The sequence below is a fragment of the Sander lucioperca genome, chromosome 6 (genome assembly GCF_008315115.2).
Source record: "Sander lucioperca isolate FBNREF2018 chromosome 6, SLUC_FBN_1.2, whole genome shotgun sequence".
In the NCBI taxonomy this organism is placed as follows: domain Eukaryota; kingdom Metazoa; phylum Chordata; class Actinopteri; order Perciformes; family Percidae; genus Sander; species Sander lucioperca.
This window is the reverse complement of record NC_050178.1, coordinates 16,693,981-16,714,782: the sequence shown is the minus strand read 5'-3', so window position 1 is coordinate 16,714,782 and position 20,802 is coordinate 16,693,981. Positions and strand designations below refer to the sequence as shown.

Genomic DNA, 20,802 nt, shown 5'->3' with positions numbered 1-20,802 from the left:
TGTTTCCAAATATCGGTTATTAGTTTCATTAACTACTAATAATCAGTATCGGTATCGGCCTTGAAAAACCAGTATCAACCGATTCCTACTCAGTGTAGAGTGTAGAACTAGCTATTGGCATCTAGCGACCTAGTCAGAGTCGTAGATTGTAAACCTATCCCTTTTTAAGGACAGATGTTGTCACTGTGTGTTTATGGTGGTTTCATGACTAATGCAAAACAGGCTCTATGATCAATACTTTGGTGATACATTTGCCATGTTTTTAGACTTGATGACAGCTGATACAGGTGGCAGACTGATGGCTTTAGATGAAAAACATTGCTATGGTATCATTTCTCTTTTCTATAGCTATAGCAGATAAACAATAGGCTACTTTATGTGAATCCTGTTTTGACACTGATTCTTATGAGCAAAGTTGTGCCTGTGTCCACTGCAGCATCAAATATTTTGAGATTTTTGCACTATAGCGCAAGACATTGTAACACTTTAACCGCCTATTTAGCATTACACTGTAATGTAGTTGTACTGTAAGCAGATATATGGTCATTTTTAGATTGTTTATTAATGATACAGTATTTGTCAATGATTATAACTTCCCCTATGAAGACATATTTTATTACAACAGTGTTTTCTATACTGTCATTCAGCGTATAGTATTCACTGAACAGGAGCTCCATTAAGAGGAATGATGTAACCACTCCTGTTGCAAGACATTTCAATGAAATGCAACATCACATTTCATCCTTATTTTTTAAAGGCACAGAAGTAGATAGATAGATAGCAGTCTTGTATAAAGTACTTGAAAGCAATACTTGAGTAAAAGTACAAGTATCTTACCAGAAAATGACTTTGGTAGAAGTAAAACTCTCCTTTTAGAATATTACTTGAATAAAAGTCTTAAGTATCAAAAGTAATTTTCTGATATTAAATGTACTTAAGTATTAGAAGTAAAAGTAAAAATAAAAAAAACTTTGATTATGAACGTTATGGCCAAAGGTGTGTAACGTTATCATCACCACTGTCGTCGGGGTGATCATCGTCTGTTACCATGGCGGCAGAGCCTGCACCAGGTGCTTCCATGACACTATCAGTCATTCTGCTTCCCCCTCTTCTTCTTTAGTTTTGGCCTATGTTTTTTTTTTTTTTTGTTTGTTTGTTTTTTTTGCCGCTTGGCAACAAACAGGCATTAGGTCACCAACTGGAATGGAGCGTGCATTATCTTGGCAATTTAGGAACAATGATTCACCCAACCTGCTTTTTTTCCAGTGTAACAAATTACTTCTGATTTTATTTTGTAGTAACGAGTAACTAAGATGCTTAGGGGGAATGTAGTGGAGTAAAAGTATACATTTTATTTAGAAACTGTAGTGGAGTAAAAGTAAAAGTTTCCAGAAATAAAAATAACAAAGTAAAGTACAGATACGTGAAAATTCTACTTAAGTACAGTAGTGAAGTATTTGTACTTCGTTACCTTACAACACTGATAGATAGATAGATAGATAGATAGATAGATAGATAGATAGATAGATAGATAGATAGATATTTATTGTGTCGTGAGGGAGATTTGTTTTCACAGTCTGTTTCATGCACATGGCAATATACATGGACAAATCCATCAACGGATAACATAAAGACAGGTATTTACACATAAAAACGACGACACCGGAAGGTCAGCGAGATGGTTTGTTCAGCAGTCCTATGGCAGAAGGGACAAAACATCTGCCAAGGCAAGTCCTTCTCCACCACAGAGTCCTGCATCACGCAGCCAGAGGTGGTAATGTCAATTTTGTCATAAAAAAAGAGAGACGCTTTATCTCAAAAGGGCGCACGAATGAGGATTTCTCAATTTGTTTTTAAAGTGAATTCTTAAATATCACGGAAGGCTTGTATCATGTGGATGCAACAACAGTGTTGTTGTCATTACTTAGAATTTCTCAGGAGGGAGACAGAAACTACGCACTATAGCTTTAATTTGTTGACTCCATCCCCGACCAATTTCCGGGACCCACAGTTAATTTTTTTGACCATCCGGTCCCTGACAACATCCATGGATCTCTGTTTCAACAGGCCGCCACTGCGGTGTTGTCCAGCGAGATCTCAATCCAATGTTAATTATGAAAGTGATTAATAATTAGTGTTTCTGCCCCGTGATTCAGATCCGCTCCAAAATGTAATGGGTTCTTCCTTGGCCCATGCTACACCCTTCCACCAAGTTTCAGCCAGTAGTTTTTCAGTAATGCTGCTGACAGACAAACCAACCAACCTGAGCGAAAAACATAACAATTTAGCCCTGTTTGTACTGTATCATAAAGTACAAAACTGCATTGTTCTTTGAGCTTTTATTTTGAAATATCTACTCCAGTGTCCGCAGAGGTTGGCCGTGTTATGTGTCAACAGTCTTCATTGGCCAACTGCATTTTTACAGGTGATGTCAGCAACGCAGTGTGTGGTGGTCCCCCAGTTCCAACCTAGATCTTTATTTATTTATTTTTTATTTTATTTTTTTGTTGCAACCTAGATCTAACCGTAGACACAGACACACACTGACATCATACATGTGCATTCTGTCATGTTTTATTAATGAAGTTATACCAAGAATGCATTATTACATGTACTATAGAATTATCCTTCAACAAAGGCAATAGCACTCTAATGAAATGACCAATAAGAGCCTCCCTCACTGCTAGAAGATGCTGCACCCATTGGCCAGTTTCCGTCCGCAGCCGTTGCCATGGCCACTGCAGCAGAGGAAGCAGTATGAGATTACAGTTTCCATAATGGGGGTCAAAGTTCACAGTTCAGATTAACTACAGTAGAGCCAGCTGTGTGCTACTGTTGATCCACAATACAGCAGTGTATGATTAAAAGCTGTTAAAGAGGGAGTCAGATGGGAATACTGTATGTGCAGCTGGTAGGCTAGACTGTAGGTCAGTGTGTGTTGTCTCACTTGGTTTAGGTACTCCTTCAAATGTGTCTTTAATTAAAAGAAGTAATATATCTTAAAACCTCCAGCAGCTTAACACATATGCAGATATTCTGTGACATAACTTAATTTGGCATTGACAGCTTTGTCCCAATTCACGGTCTGCAGCTTTCGGAGGCTGCATTCATAGACCGATTGCGTCACACCGGCACAACGAAGGCTGTCCCATTTCATTTCAAAGGCTCCATTAAATGGGGTCCAAAAATGGGGTCTCCTTTTACAGAATTCGAAGAACAGAAGCACAGGAAAACACAAACAGTCAACAACCACCATTTGTTTTACAATTTCCGTCTGCTATTTCATCATTAAATTCACGTCTGAGAATGTTTTAGGCGAAAAAATTAATTGTGTAGATGTTGTGTATAGGCAGTGTTATGAAAATTGACAGCGAATTGAAACTTTGCTCCAGATTTGCTTCTTAGTTGAGGAACTCCATAAACTGGCCTGACGCCAGCTAGCTCTGCCGGGCTAACGTAAGCGCTGCGGCGGTAGCTAGATAGCTAGATATGTGAGAGCCCGCTGTGGCCTCCGAGGGCCGCAGCCCCTGAATTGGGACCCAGGTTACCATGCTCCCGCAATAATTTTTACCTTTTTACCTTTATCTTTCCTGCCTTATTCTGAATTCTGCTCGAATTAAACTGACTTTTGACACTTTGGGTACTGAAACCAAGGAGGCACTTGCCCTCCTATGATTGGTCACTTCAGGCAATCTCGTCCACAGACCTCCTTAGTTTACCTTGATCGACAGCTATCGTCGACAAGAGTTTTACCGGTTTTTCTGTCTTTATTAACAATGTAGCGCAAGATAGCACCGTAAATAAAGGAATGTATGTGTCTCTCATCCATTCTGTTTTTGGGATACGTGCGATGCTTATGAAATGTCCATAAATCCTTGCCTATCTTGTGCTACATCGTTACAGTTTTTCTCAATCGATTTGGCACATGTACTGACACAAACTTACAATTGTCAAAACTCTAATCCTCACACCACGTGGTACATTCAGCACACCGCTCTATGTGACCTGCAAAAGGTGATTACTCAATCAAAATAATGAACTCCTGTTTCAAATACAAAAATACATTTGACTTACGAGGGAAGTGAGTATCTGAGATTTAAGTTCAGATAAGGCAACAAGGTTTTCTCAGGAAGTTAACTGGAAAGTGTGCACATGCTTGGCTCACAGGCGTTATTCACACTCTGTCTAATCACATATGGTTTCTGAGAGATTATCAATGGAGACTCCAGTATTTTCACAGGATGCCAAATGATGCAAGCAATCATTTATCATTATACAATACTATAATACTATATAAACTATACTGCTACACAGCTGCTATAACAGCTGTTTTTTTTTTTTTTTATGTAAGTGTACAGATATGCAGATATTTGTGCTTAATTTGTATTACACACTGATGGAAGTCGCAAGCCAATTTCAAACACCTTATTTGTTTGAACGGTGTGACGAACATAATCACCAAGCTAATATCATTCACTTCCTACACAGCTGAGTGATCATCAAATCAGCACATGTGAGGAGTCAACAAGCTTGTTGGCCTAAAACAAGCTCTTTTGCCCCGCTGATGTGATTTTTCTCCGTAAACACTTGTTCTGCCTGGCAAGTGTAAGTGCTTCTTGTTAAGTTTATTTTCCCCCGAAAAAAAGCCAACAGTTTGGTTCAGAGAAGATGTTTGCAAACTGTGAGCCGCCTCACGGGGGGTGGGGGGGGGGGGAGAGAGAGATGTGAGGCAAACAAAAGTCAGTCATGGTAGTTTGACAACAACACAGTGAGCAGTTCCAGGCAGCACCAGTGGCTATGCAACACAGCTCAAGAAGGATATTATGGTATAACTAACACACAATGCAAATAAGGAGTTTTAGGGAGCTGTTTCTTCTGTATAAAGGTATAGTCCAGTGATAGATATCTGTACATCCAAGGGATGTACAGATATTCCAAACTGGAACTGCTAATAGCTAATTTAGCTTACTTTTAATAGTGCCAATTAGCCAAAATGTGAACAAATACAGACTAAAATGACAAGGGGAAGCCCACAGCGTACCTCACTAAAACCATGGCAGCATTACACTTCACGTGTACAGCCCCAAAAACATTATAGGAACTGTTGTAGTTCCAAAACTTAGAGCATGATTAAAGCTCAAATATATGTAAGACAAGGAATAATAAAAGGAGTGAAAAACTTTATTCACTTTTTTACTAAGGCTCAATATGTCCCAAACATGTACAGATATGTGTTTTGCATAAGACAAAAAAAAAACAATCTTAAATTGTGTGGGGGACTTTGAAAACCCCTGGTCCGTAACAACTCAACTCCTACCAGCCAGATTTAGTTGACATTTAATGTTTATGATCCTCACATGTTCAGGCTTAATCTTGACCTTTTCTGTAGAGCCACCATAAAATCCTATTTAAAATATGTACCCCCACAACTTTGAAGGCTTTCAGAATAGCCAAATTGTCCTTCCCTTGTACACCTTTTTAGACTGGGAGTGATTTTCATGCCCCTGGTGTGTAGCCGCTTACCATCTATGTACTAAATCTATGTAATCTATCTTCTAAATCTATGTACTGTGGAATAGCGATTTATATTTTTCCCAAAACAGGAAACGGCTTGTCATGCTGCCCCCAAGTGGCCAAAAAGAAATCAATAAATGTGCTTAAATGCTACCTACTTAGCAATGCATATTTTTGCACATAAACTTTGTTGATAGGAGCAGAATTTTCTTGATTCATTTATTTAGCAAAAGTCCTGCTTTTTTGTTGAATTAAGAAGAGAAACCATCCCCTGTGATTTATTGGGATATTGAACTAATAACACAACTAAATATAATTCACTAAACTTATGAGAGCTAATGGGTTTTCCCTAAATGGATGTTTGATGTCTTATTCTCATATACTGTACAGTATCTTGAGTGCATGTTTAATAGTATGAGTAGTACGACAGAGTAGTATGTAGTGCACTTTGTTTCTTTTTTTTTTCTTTTTTTTTTGCACCACTATTTCCCCTTTGGGGTAACCACTCTTAGGCTCTATGCTCTCTTTCCTGAACATATCGTTCCACTCCAGTTGTGCATGTTGAGAGGCATCTGTTATAATGCAACACTCTGTTACCACTGCCACTCCAGGGAGAAGATGGCTGAGAGAGAAAAAGAGGGGAGAAAAAAAAGAAAGGCGGAAGAGGAAAGACAGGAGCATTCCCTGGATAACAGAGTTTTAACAGAAAATAAGGAAAGGAATCAAAGAGGAGTGAGTAACAGAGAACTGAACAGAGGGGAAAATAGAACTATGGATAGGGAAGATGAGACAGCTTGAAAGATATTGAGGGAAAGATGCATATTTTGTGTTTCTTTGTAGATGTTGCAGAATGTAGCAAATTGCAGTCTAATTTACAGTAGTTTTGTTTTATGTTGTAACGTTGTGAGGTAACGTAATTTCTTTTTACAATAGTATATAACAGAGGTGTGGACTCGAGTCACATGAGTTGGACTTGAGTCAGACTCGAGTCACAAATTTGATGACTTTGCAACTCGACTTGGACTTTACCACCAATGACTCGTGACTTCACTTGGACTTGAGCCTTTTGACTTGAAAAGACTTCCTCAAACTAAAAGATTAAAAAGTATGTTATTGTAAACGTGCTTTACAAAAAAATAATTTCCGTTCATTTTCTGAATCAACTAATGCCAGCAAGTTGTGACGGCTCCTAGGCCTCAAGACCTATTAAGTCCCTTTGGTTGCTGGGATCTGGGGATTGGCTAATAAGGACTGATGATTGACACCTGGATGAACTGATTGCTCACATGTCCATAAATAGGAGTGCCTGGGCAGTAACTCTTCCTATTTATGGACATGTGAGCAATCAGTTCATCCAGGTGTCAACCAGCAGTCCTTATTAGTCGATCCCTAGATTCCAGGAACCAAAGGGACTGTCTGTGCGTTCATGGGCATCGGAAAAACATTTTTCCCAGTGAAAACGCCATCATTCACGTCATTTCCTGTGGGAATCAGAGGTGGGAAAGTGGGGCTAGATTTTGCTAACCGAGTTTCCCAGTTGGTGACGCGTTGTTGACAACTGACGTTTGATGTAGGCGACTTTGGTTCACTGAACATATTTCAATGACAATAAACTGTTTATTGTGAACAAACGCCTCTGCCAAGAAACATGCACAGACATAACATGTTTCAAATTATTCATAAATAGGCTCATGTGTAAAAAAACAACACCTTATCCGTGTCCTTTCCCGTTCGTTGTCCTGCAGATAACACAAACAAACACCTGTCCATGTGCTGTTTGTATGCTCGCATAAGAAAACAGCAGCAAATCTTTTGTTATTGTGGCCTCCATGTTTTCACACACCTGATGCTCTAGGCTACGCCTAACAGTTGGTGCAGTCATGCAACAAGTTATGTTATGCCAAATGCCAATATAATAGAAGAAAAAGAACACGCATCCCGACCATGTGGACGCTGGCAGTCGGAAAAACAACATAATCACAGGGGCGGTCCCTGATATTCCCAGGTGGCATGAACACACCATTAATAGGTCTTGAGGCCTAGGAGCCGTCACAAAGTCGATGTCATGAACGCATCATTGTCCAGATCCATTAACCAATCTGACAGACCACAGACCAGAGAGAAGCATGAAGGAGTGAAGTTATGTCGCTGAGTGCCAGTTGGAAAATATGACACCAAAGACAATATTGTTTGTGTATGAAGACTATGTGATGGTCAACAAAAAAACAGGCAAAAACAGGCAAAAACAGGCAAAAACAGGCAAAAACAGGCAAAAACATGCGGGTCGAAAATTACAGATGGAAATGCAACAACTTCCAACTTTGTTCGACATTTGTAGCTGCACAAAGAAAGGTAACGTTAAGTCGAGGCTAAATCATTTCATCAACAGAGACGCCATGTCGGCAGAGTGTTGAGGGTTCCGTGGGTTCCTTTCCTAACTCGTACTTAAAGGTCCCATGGCATGAAAATTTTACTTTATGAGGTTTTTTAACATAAATATGCGTTACCGCAGCCTGCCTATGGTCCCCCAGTGGCTAGAAATGGTGATAGGTGTAAACCGAGCCCTGGGTATCCTGCTCTGCCTTTGAGAAAATGAAAGCTCAGATGGGCCGATCTGGAATCTCCTCCTTATGAGGTCATAAGGAGGAAGGTTACCTCCCCTTTCTCTGCTTTGCCCGCCCAGAGAATTTGGTCTGCCCATGAGAAAGAGAGAGATATCATGGCTTTCAAACAAGCAAAGTGGCAGTTGGTCAAGGCCACACCCCCACCCTCCACCTTGACCCCCCTTCTCTCCTCCTCAATAGCATTTAAAGCTACAGACACATAAATGGCACATACTAAGGAAAGCTCATTGCGGGACTGGCTCTAGTGGCTGTAATTCTGCACCAAGGCTGAATTTCAGGAAAGAGACTTCAGATACAGTATAAGCCCTATATAAAAGCATCCAAAAACCAGCATGTCATAAGACCTTTAACCCTCAGTAACAGAAAATGTGCAACCTTGTGGGTGAATGAAACTGTTGATTTGAATATGCACACCATATCATTTATCCATCAAGTGAGTTTTTGCCTTTACATTTTTTTAGACATAAAACATTATGAAAGTGCAGTGTCAGTGTTATTACATTCAGTAGCACTTGATAGACTTGTTTTTTAAAAATAATACACATTTTAAAAGGCTTTCATGATTTGTGTAAATTTAATTTACTACTTTGTAGTTTACATTTGGTGAATATTGCGTTATGACTTATTTGGGACTCGAAATAAAGTTTAGGACTTTGGACTTGACTTGAGACTTGTTAGTCTTGATTTGGGACTTGATACGGGAATTGCCTGTCTTGACTTGGGACTTGACTAGGGACTTGACTTGAGACTTGCAAAACAGTGACTTGGTCCAACCTCAAACATGTGAGAAATAGACTATAAGTACACAGAGTCTTGGTGGTGGGTAAGTTTAAATGAGAAAACAGTTGATGAATGTTGATAGATGTGGTTATTGAATGCATCGTGTCAAAGCAATGCCTTCAGGAAAAGTTTTAAAACCTAAAAATTCCGATTTGCTACACATAGACAGACAGACACAGACAGACAGTGTCAGCAGAGTCTCTGGTGTGCAAGTCGCTACAATTGCCATCTGGGAGCTAAAAAACGGATACATCACTATTGTGTGTGTGTGTGTGTGTGTGTGTGTGTGTGTGTGTGTGTGTGTGTGTGTGTGTGTGTGTGTGTGTGAGAGAGAGAAATTGAAAAAGAACCTTCTGGTCTGAGTAACAAGCTTTATTACTTACATTTTTAACTAAATCAATGATCATTAAAAAGCAGCTCAAGACCCAAAAAAACAAAGCTTCTTCAGCAGAAACGGTTAAAGAAAAGGGACTTTGGAATGGCAAGTTCAGTTTCAAAGCTCTTTCAGATGGTTCTCTCCACAAGACTAAAGTTTTGGAGGACCTCGTTGAATTTCTCTGCTTCTAAACAAAAAAAGTAAGTCTCTGCACTGTATTGATCTGGAGATATTAAATATGATATAATTAGTGAGGTAGCTGGCGACTTTTATGAGACATTGACCTACGCATTAAGGCGGTCGCGGTTTCAAGTCCCTGAACAGTTTAAAGGAGAATTCCAGCCAATTTTTACGTTAATCTTGATCGCTATAGCTACACGAGTACTTTCGATACTCGGTCTTTAGGCCAAGATTAACGTAAAAAATTGGCCGGAATTCTCCTTTAAGTCCTTGGACGGACCAAGTAGGGAGTGCGGACTGGTAGCTGGAGCTGGCTGGCCAGTTGGCCTCTCCTGGCCACTGCCGAGGGGCCCTTGAGCTCAGGGGCGCCATGCTGTACTGCAGCCCCCTTGCTCTGACATCTCTCCATACACAATGCATGTCCTGTTTGGACATACTCCAGTGGTAACTCAATTCACAGTACAGTCTTGTGGAGAGAACCATCTGGAAGGGCTTTGGAACTCAACTTGCCATTCAAAAGACCCTTCAACTCAACTTTACTGCTGCATCGCTTCCTGATTTCCCAAAGTTATTATTATTATTATTATTATTATTATTATTATTATTATTATTATTATTATTATTATTATTATTAATCCAATGAAGCATGAGCGCACACACACATTGTGCTCTTACAGACATCATTACTGACATGAACCCTTTCTTCCTCTTGCACAGCAGGGAACTGCTGGAGCTCCCTGGTGATGACGTAACATACACAGGATTGAGAGAGATATTCACACACTCACACACAAGGCTTTAACATGAGTGCAGGGCAGTAGCAAATGCTTACAGCACACACCCACTGTAGCCCCTTTCACACAGAGATTCCGCAATAGCACCGCAATGAGGCTCTGCCCTTATACCGTCTTTGTTTATTCACACAGAAGCAAGCAAAGGCGGCGTAATGCCGCTCCACTGTGTGATTTCACTTAGCATGTCGGCATTCTTGGAGAGAAAGAGGCGTGATGTGGTGTTACACATCACGGCTAGTGTGTGAGCCGATCTGCACCGTTAATCAACCCCAAACTTTATGCATCATAGGAGCACAACTGACAGCAGAGAGAATGACAGAGACGGCTGCAACAGTCCTGTCTTGAACAGGCTATGTGAAAGGAGTTTCTCCTCCCCCATGCTGTGCCCTGAACACTCCTTAAGCAAAACTAAAATAAAGAAAAACTGCAAATCTATGAGTATGCTTTAAAATCTTACATGTTAAACTATATATCCACAGCTGTCTAAAACATCTTCTCAGAGCAATGACATTGTGATTGAGAGTGTATGACGACAACTTGAAAACACACCTCAGGATCAGCTGCTGGGAAGTCATTCTCTCAAAAGTTAAACTGCGACTCAACAGGCCGCGTAACAGGCTGCCCAACAGGCCACCCAACAGGCCGCCCAACAAACAGGCGTTTAAGGACAAAAGATACTGTACTTTTCCCATTCGGTAGCATTAAATGAACCTTCTGTGGTAAGTTTCTTGAGCTGCTAGTGTCACACTGTAGACACAAGTGTAGAGCTTTCAATTTAGATAGATTTCACTAATCTAGCATTGACAGATCAGGGATTAGTCCACAGAGTCATCAGTGAATAGAGGCACAGACAGCTGGAAATCCAGAGTTTCATGAGCCCGGTGCATTGTGATGGGCTGTCAGTCACCGTTTCAAACGCGCCCCATATGAGATAAACACTTGTGATTGCTCCACCCAGGGCCAGGTCGGCAGGGAATCTGTCTGAATGGGAGGGGTGCCAGGCGCGTCAGATGAAAGCCACTCAAAGGGGCACTTGTTACACATGTTGAAGTCACTTTACCAGTCACAGGGAGTACACACAGTTGTGTAATGTCTTCTGTGGATCTGATGAAACTTTGTCAAATCGGGGAAAAAAAACTATTTCAACAGAAAGCCTCTGTCATAAACTGGGGGCATGGAGCTTGAAAGACATAGGGCGCTTACCAGGCAACAAAAGATGCTGTACTATACTATTGCAATAAGGGAAATGTAGGAATAAAAATAAGACCATTACGCAAACAACCAAGTCTCTTGCCGTTCCTTGAATTTGTTCTTTGTTCAGTCCTCACCCACAGAAGTTCCCAAATCCAGTCGTCTCTCAGACGTTTTATCAGAATACAGCATACTTCAGGGGGCCGGTGCCACCCCGTGGCCCCCTTCTAGCCCGGCCCCTGGGGAGGACTACCAGACCCCCCCGCTTCATATTTGTCCCCCTCCCCCCAAAAAAAATGTTGAAACGAAACCTGCGCTCTCGGACGTCACTGGTGATGTAAAGCTTTTGGAGAATGTTCTGGTTGGCTGTCTATAAGGCCATGAAGCTGTCATGCTAATTGCCCTGCAGCCCTGCAGACTGTTAGAATGAGTATCATATCAGAGTCTCAATGGATTAGATTGGTACGATAATTCACCCCCAGTCTAATTACACAGCACTCATTGCTTTCTAAAAGTGGATTTGTCAAAGGACCGCCGTACACTGAAGCATGTGGTGTATTTTCATGTATGTGTGTGTGTGTGTGTGTGTGTGTGTGTGTGTGTGTGTGTGTGTGTGTGTGTTTAGCTGTGTGGGTGTGTGTTTGTACATGAACACAACAGGCCAACTGACAAGGCTTTTATCATCATTAGCAGCCTACATGCTGTCCTCTTGAATTATGCAGACACTATTGAGCCTTTTCTACATACACAACACACACACACACACACACACACACACACATGCAAAATGCTGGAAACCTTTGATGGCATAATTCAAAAAGGTTTTCATTTCTTTAACTTCCTGGTTTTGTATTGCCACGCACACTATACTAAAAGCAGTGAAAACTAGTTAGTGTTAGGGGAGAAGTCTACTCACAGCTTGAGGACACCAGTTATCTTTATTGTTTAAAGTGCATTTTAATGGCCTGCTGCTTGTTTGTGTCCTTTCCTGCATGACTGGACAGAAGTGAGAGCCAAGTTCTCCAATGATAATGTGGAAATAATATCTGGAAACCTCTGTTTCTATCAAAAATAAACTGTGCAGGCCACTGAAATGTTCCAATAATAATAACATAAGTCATCTTGTTTTTCATTTCATACATCATCTACTGGTAGCCCTACAAATCAAAGCTGCAGCCCAAACAAGACACTCACATTTGGTTTTATAAATATCACTCAACAAAAGCAGAATGAGAGGCGAAGGAAGAGGAAGTGTCGAGCAGCAGAACAGGAGAGGAAAGAGGAGTGGATTCATCAGAATCGCTATTGTGGAGCAGAAAACAGGCAGACAGATGGCCTAATTGTGTTAAGGCATCGAGTGTCTCACCTGGGCATACTAATCCTCCCTGGCCTGATTAGGAGAGAAAAGCCACAACAATTTAAAAACAGAAGAAAACAAGACAGCAGTATGCTACAGATGTTTACAATTCAGATTAAGAACTAGTATTAGTCCTCTGACTACTGAGAAAGAAAATAGGTAGTGTGAGATGTGTACACACTACGCTGACAAAACCATGAAGTATTGTAGAAATTGTCTATAGACACAAACATATCTTTAAAATCTAAATGTAGGTTTGGTTGTATATGTGTATGCATGACACATTACTATAAGGTGTATCTTCAGCATCATCATCATGTTCCCAGGTCTTACATAATTGGTATGGTAAATACAATCAGCCGTGCTGGAGGTACTTTTTTACCTTAGTGAATCAGAGGCATCATGGGGGTCATGTTTGATTGAAAGAGATGTTTTCATCAAACAGAATGTCAAGTGGGAGTCTCAATACAGCTTCTCAAAACGGAACTCCTCAAAGACCACTATCATTGTTTTTTGATGCTACACTTGAAAACCTTTGATCCTTTATCTGAGTATGCAACAGCCCAAAGAGACAGAGCGCATTTAAGACCCACCCCCAACGGAGGGGAGAAGAACTCTCTGCTCTCCAATGACTTTGTATCAGAATCAGAATCAAAATCAGAATCAGAAAGGGCTTTATTGCCAAGTACGTTTTTTACCCATACAAGTCTTGGTGTTGTTGGTGCATGTCACATTCTCTGGATGTAAGAAAGATAAGAATATAAACAATATAACTATGCATATATACACACAGTATGTATTAATAAAGATAGAAAATAAAATGTAAAATAAAATAAATATAAATAAATAATAAAAGTAAAAAGGAACAGTACAGCAGAGTAGGTACAGTGGCATGAAGAGCCAGAGGTGGAGTGTGGGGAGAGTCAGGGTGGGTTCCGGGCCTTGTTGATAAGGCTAGTGGCAGAGGGGAAAAAACTGTTCATGTGGCGTGTGGTTTTGGTCCTGATGGACCTCAGCCTCCTGCCAGAGGGGAGTGACTCAAAGAGTTTGTGCCCGGGGTGGGAGGGGTCAGCCATAATCTTTCCAGCACGCTTCAGAGTCCTGGTGGCGTAAAGGTCCTGGAGTGGCGGCAGATTGCAGCCAATCACCTTCTCTGCAGACCGAATGACACGCTGCAGTCTGCCCTTGTCCTTGGCAGTGCTAGCAGCGTACCAGATGGTGATGGAGGATGTGACGATGGACTCAATGATGGCTGTGTAGAAGTCATCATTGTCTTTGGCAGGTTGAATTTCTTTAGCTGCCACAGGAAGTACATCCTCTGTTGTGCTTTCTTGATGAGGGAGCTGATGTTCAGCTCCCACTTGAGATCTTGGGAGATGATAGTTCCCAGGAAGTGGAAAGACTCCACAGTGTCAATTGTGGAGCCATAGAGGTGATGGAGGCAGGTGAGGATGAGTTCTTCAAGAAGTCCACAACCATTGAGCGTTGAGCTCTAGGTTGTTATGACTGCACCAGGTCACCAGGTGGTCAGCCTCCCACCTGTAGGCGGACTCGTCACCATCAAAGATGAGTCCGATGAGGGAGGTGTCGTCCGCGAACTTTGAGCAGTATATAATGTAGATATATTAATGAGTACTTTTACTCTTGGTATTGCAAGCATATTTTGATGCTTATACTTTTGCATTTTACATCTGTGAAAGTTTCACTGCAAGACTTGTACTTACAACTTTTACTTATAACAGAGTATTTCTACACTGTGAAATTGCTACTTTTAACAATGGCAAACACGCTAAGCAATGTACTGCTGTGAAAGGGGGCAGCAGCTAAACACACTTTAGCCACCTAAAGAAAAATCTGTTAAAGTGGACACTATATTATATATATTATATATATATTACACTACACCTTGCCGTCAGACAGCCTTTTCACTTTGGCACTACATTTTCTCAACCGTAGAACATCCATATTCCTATACCCGTTCAGTCTCCCTCTGCAAACCTTCTTCTTCTGTAAATTCTGGCTCATAAAGCTATCCTCTTGTCTCCACAGTAAACAACATTTTGTCGCTGCTGTCATCACTCATTTTTATTTCCTTGTATATGTTGTCTCTTCCATTAACCATGGAGAGTGAGCCAAACAGCTTGATACAGCGTGCCGCACAATTGTGCTTCTGCTTAAGACTACAGAAGTTCTACAGTTGAGAAAATGTAGTGCCAAAGGAAAGGGTTGTCTGACAGCAAGGTAAAGCGGTGAAAATATTCTAAATATAGCGTACAATTAAACTGATACTGATTTTTTTTTAGGTGGCCAAAATATGTTTAGCTGCTGCCCCCGTCCACAGCAGTGCATTACTTAGCTTGTGTCGGGACTCTACTTCAAAATATTCAAATGATCCCCTAAATTGGACACTATTGTCATTATTTCTGCCTTCAAGGCAGCTCTACCTGCAACACGTGTTTGAAGCCCTAAAACTTCAAGACTTCATAAGACAGGTTTTTAACATTAAAGAAACCTTTCAAACAAGGAACAGCCATGGCTTTATCTCTTTTCAGCCCACAGCATCTCAAGCCCGGTGCAGTACCACCCACTTCCCAGCTGACTGGCAAATGTGTTTGAGAAGGCGTATAAGCTCCAAAGTATGATCTAAAGACAGAATGTCAAATTAGACTTTCATTCTCTGTCTAGCTCTACATATCCTCTCGTAACACAGACTGATTCTGACATTGTGTCTGAACCGTAATGCTGACGTGTTTTGCAATGGCTGGCATTCCAGAGCCTTTTAAGTGTCCTCTGCACTCGGAGCAGCTGTATGACCTGATGACAAAAAATGTTTTTGCCCGTCCATCCTCTCCTCCCTTCTGAAATCCTGATCCATCAGTTTCCTCTTTTGTTAGTGATGAATGAACTAAAGATGAATGAAATGTTGGTATCATCATTTCTACTTCAACTACTAAGAGTATTTGCACAAGCATGAGTCAGCTTTTCTAACGTTTCTCAGCAGAGCGAGTTAAGTGTGGGAGCAAAATTATAAATTATGAAGAAAACAAATCATAGTAGAATGGGATGTGTTTAGATCACAATAATAGGGAGTGGGGGGCTTTTATGATTGGGGAAATAAATATTACAGAAAATGAAATAGTAATTTGTGGAGGCTACAGCTTTGAATGGCTTTCATCTACTAATATGTGTGTAGTCCATACAGCATCCACCACTGCACTTGATTTTGAAATATGTTATGTTATGTTATGTTTGAATACCATTTTAGTCACCAAGGTATTATTGCTATACTATTGCTTTTCTTAAGAGACTAGATTGCAAGTGGGTGTAGTCAACAAATATTCTAGTATTAATATTCTTGTAATGCTGCGGGGCCTTAGAATATGTGTTAAATACATGAAGATAGGTGATGTGAAAGCCTCTCACTGTATATAAAACCAAAGTGTCTTTCATCATGCACTCCCCAGAGTGGAGGGGTATCTCATGGGGACAATGAAGTAGGTACAGGGTAACATGGTGAGACCAAAATAACATGTTGACACGGACAGAAAATGGCAAGAACCGTAGTGAGCACTGTGGGGGTGATCTGCTCTCACCAGGGCCCTTTGTGTGAAATATGAAGTAAACATGAGGTTGTCTCGCATTGCCTGACCTATCTCCACAGCGCTGTGGAGTAAGGTTTTGGCTACACCACAGATGCATTCTAGGATAGGAGGGATAAAAAAACGCTCTGGGTTGTTTGCATTTCTTTAAACCAATCACAATCGTCTTGGGCAGCGCTAAGCTACAGCGACGGTGGCTCTGCAAAATAGTCTCAGGAAGGAACTTGTTTTGGTGGAACATTTGCACCCCGCAAAAGAAAACGCCAAATACAATATTAAATGAAGTTAACTGTTCACACAATACAGTAACGTGAGCTATTTAAATTAGCTTGATACATGGTTAAAGCTCATTAGCTCTTACAAGTGTATCGCCGTGTGTACTTGGTCTACAGCAATCCCACCAATCGGTCCCAAAACGTCCCAGTTAGAGAGGAAATGCCATAAACATATTCTTTGTAAATCTTTACAATCATTCCCCGAAAGAACCAAGCAGGCCTGCCTTGTTGCACCATCAAATTTTTCTTCAAAACTTGATATTTTCAGCATGTAGCTTGCTAGCTCGAAGTTTGTTGTTGTTTCTCGTGGAAGGGATTTTGAGAACGGCAACACACAGAGAGCGGATACCGGAGGGACATCACACCGGCTGTCAGGCAATTATCCTGGAAATGTACTTCCAATGATCCAGACTAAGCCAGACCTATGTCCACATTTTGTGTAAGTCTGGCTAAACCCATCATAATTCTAGCCTCGTGAGACTGCCCTGATCTCGCGAGCTCCAGTTTTCCACTCGCAGATCAGTCTGGCATCTTGAGATAGAGAAAATTTGGAGCCGTTCGCCAAACAATCGACCAATCAGCGTTGGTTTTGAGGCGGGTTTAGGTTTGACGCAATCGCGCGTAGCTATCGCCAAGTTTTATCCGAATTAGAAAGTATTCCTTCATTGAAAGAAGAGCAAAAAACGGCACTGGAGGCTTTTGATTTTCAGCGCGTTTCGCTAGCTCTGAGGAAGGAGTCTCTGTCTGCCCGTCCTGATGTCCGACCCGCCTGTGCAAAAGAGGAAAAGACATCACACGTAGCACACTGACGGAAGTAAACATGGAGGCTACTGTGACCTATCGTTCAACATACTTACAGAGATTCCTTCCTTTTATAGATAGACCAGGGCTGGCCCCTGAACACAACACGTTCAATATTAATAAAATAAGCGAACACACGATAAAGGTTGAGAAAAGAAAACAAAGCTCTCACAATAATAATGACAAGACACCACCGCTGTCATTAAACACTGATGGCGATATCACTATGCAATTCCGTTAAAGAAAATACAAGACTAAAATGTAGTTAAAGTTCCACTTAAAAAAATAGAAACTCTTTATTTTTGTTGCCTTCCACCTATTCTTCTCCTCTCCGTCTCTCGCTCTCAAACAAAGACAAACTCACACTGCCTGTGTCGGCTGAGTCCATCTCTGTACTCGGTCCAGTTCAGGTGGTTGAGTATTGCATATTTTTGCAGATGGGCTCTCAAGATGGCTCGCCAGATGGGTGCGACTGAACCGTGCATTACTGAGACGACTCGGAGTAACTGCAAAGGGGTTAAAGTTGGCAACTGCACTACGGCACCTTCGATAAATAAGTAAACAAATCTAATTAGCTGTTTCATCCATCTATGTTTCATTCTGAAGTGGCATGAATGAGGGACAAGTCTGTGATGACTTCACATGTCTGTAATAACATCAGAACAGTTAAGTGTCTGTTAAGCCCCTGACACACCAACCAGATGGTCGACCCTCAGCAGAAAAGGCAGTTGGACCGATCAGTCTCCACGAGTTGGTCAAAAAAATGCCTCGGAACACACCAAAGCGACGAGACGTAATACGTCTCCATAACAGCAGGCGACGCTAATCTGTATTGTTGCCCAAAAATGAAAACCGGCAGCTGATTGGACGAATGCGTCACGTGGGTCTGGTTTCTCCATAAATTCAAAGCCAGACTGTCATGGCGGCTTGTTCAGAATACGATCTCATATGTTACTAAAATATTTCACCAAAACGTGTTTCTGAAAACATTTTAAGCGAGAAATAGGCCATGCAGTTGCTGAATCTGTCTTCATTTCAGATCGACAAAGGTCAGTTTAAAAGATTTTCGTCAGATTTTGAGAGACTCTAGTCACGCTCATCCTGCTCTTTGTTTCTGGATTAACACTCTACCAATCAGATTGGTCATTTGAGTCCAACTGCCGGCAGTGCCCGCCTTCCGATTCAACATGTCAAATCGGCCAAAATGAAGGCCAACGCCCCCTCGGACGCCAGACTGTCCGACGGCCGATTATCGGGTTAGTGTGTCACGACCTTTATCTAAACTGCTAAAGTCAGTTGTGAAGTGAGTATAACGTTGTCGGTAAGCACCTGTATTTTTCATCAGATAATGAAAATCTTACGTGAAGTCAGTTTGACTAAAATTACAAAATGATTTGTTTTGGCGAAACTACATTAACTGAAATGTTCAATATAATAATATAATGAATAGGCGGGGCTCAGGCAAACAGCGTCTTGCTTTACTTTTCATCCTTTTTCCAACTGGCATGTTGGTATTGGCAGTGGTAGAAGAAGTACTCAGAACATTTTTTTCTGAGGTAAAACTATTCATAATTAAATTAAATAAAAAAATAAAAAAGAGCACTGCACCTTCAGAGCCATGCTGTCTTGAAAGGCCTGCAACACTGCTACAGACCATGGGTCTGCAGACCCCAAGTTCACAAACAGTGCTACAACTCTGACTACGTTTACATGGACATAAAATTACGGTTTTGGCCCTTATTCTGTTTACATGGCTAATGAAAGTGAATATTCCACTAATATTCCCGTTTACATGTAGCTGTGCAAAATAGGATTTTTTTCATAGTTTTCCAATGGTGGAGGACTTGTTGGAGCGTGCAAACACAGCCTCCCTCTTTCATTCCTTCAACCAGCTTCTTGAAAAGGTTGGCGTAGCGATGATTGCTCATATCCAAAAACCTGTTGATATCCAAGTCTTTGATAATGTTTAAAAGTAGCTGTGTTTCTCCTTCTTATCGGGGTCTGCAGCCTTGCAAACTGTTGGCTGGTTGGTTTGTGTACAGCAACCATAGCAACGCACAGAGCTGACCATAAGCCGTAAACAGGCAAGAGGCCGTAAACTGGCCGTAAACTGCAGTAAAAACCCTGATTGAGACGCATATTCCGAATGCGCTGTATATACGTCCAAAGAACGCTTCTAAAACCCGAATAATACTGGAATATCCCACATGTCTTAATCGGAAAATGCTATGTTCAGAAAATCAGAATGCATGACCTGTATCAAATTCGGAATATTGTCACATTCAGAATAATAGTGGAATATTGGTGTGCGTGTAAACGTAGTCAATGTCACAGGGTGTATCTTTAAAAAAAGAGTGCTTTATGGTATTTCCCGAACCAATGCATTGTTCTTAAATACCTCAGGTTGTGTTAGGTATAGTGATATTCCTGAAGGACCACATCAAAGCTGATAGACATTCCTCCCATATAGAGGAAGGCACTGGTCAGTGGTAGATATGTTCCAATAACAGTATGGGAATAGCCTCCGATACCGCCTAAACTGCTGGTATCGGTTTTGGAAAGTACTAGAGCTTATTGATCCCATAACACCGAATTTAGCTTTGAATAAAATCTGCTTTAAAGTAGTTTATGTTCTTTTCCGTTATGACTCACTGTCAAACTGGATAATAAAAGAAAGTTCTATGGCATTCATTGTTTGTGTTTGATCATGTTTCACAAAGAGTTTAACCTTAGCCAGACCATACCAGGGATAGTAGTATACCGTTTTTAAAACATAATAAAATATATGACACACTGGTATCAGATCAGTAGGTCTACTCAGTACCGATAGGCAAGTTCAGCGGAATCGGTATCGGGAAGCAAACAAATGGTATTGGACCATTTCTAGGCAGTGGTGTAGAGGAGCAATGTCTCCTGTGCAACAGATTGTTCTAATAGAAGCTTGAGACTAGCAGGAGGAGGGGACAGCCCTGATGCAATTCACACACATGCAAGAGCTACTACAATGGATGGGAACAACATGAATACAAATGCTCTCTCTCTCTCTCTCTCTCTCTCTCTCTCTCTCTCTCTCTCTCTCTCTCTCTCTCTCTCTCTCTCTCTCATGCTATCCTTCAGCCTCTCTCTCTCTCATGCTATCCTTCAGCCTCTCCTTTTTGTCCAACCCTGTCTGTCTTTAGTTTGGATTAACTCATTTCCTTGTTTCTCAAACCTTTTTAAGTCTTTCTGGCACAGTTTAGCTTTGTCATCATCGTCATGCCAGGAGGTTGGGTGGAGGGCGTAAAGGAAATATTTGCAATCAAAAGAGATGC

The 20,802-nt window shown here is 41.1% G+C and overlaps 1 protein-coding gene across 8 annotated transcripts in view; it reads right to left on the bottom strand.

The window, feature by feature from the left end:
* The window catches only part of cadpsa (Ca2+-dependent activator protein for secretion a), a 236,621-nt gene that overhangs the window by 214,769 nt on the left and 1,050 nt on the right, over nucleotides 1-20,802 (bottom strand). The gene's annotated exons all lie outside the window — the stretch shown is intronic.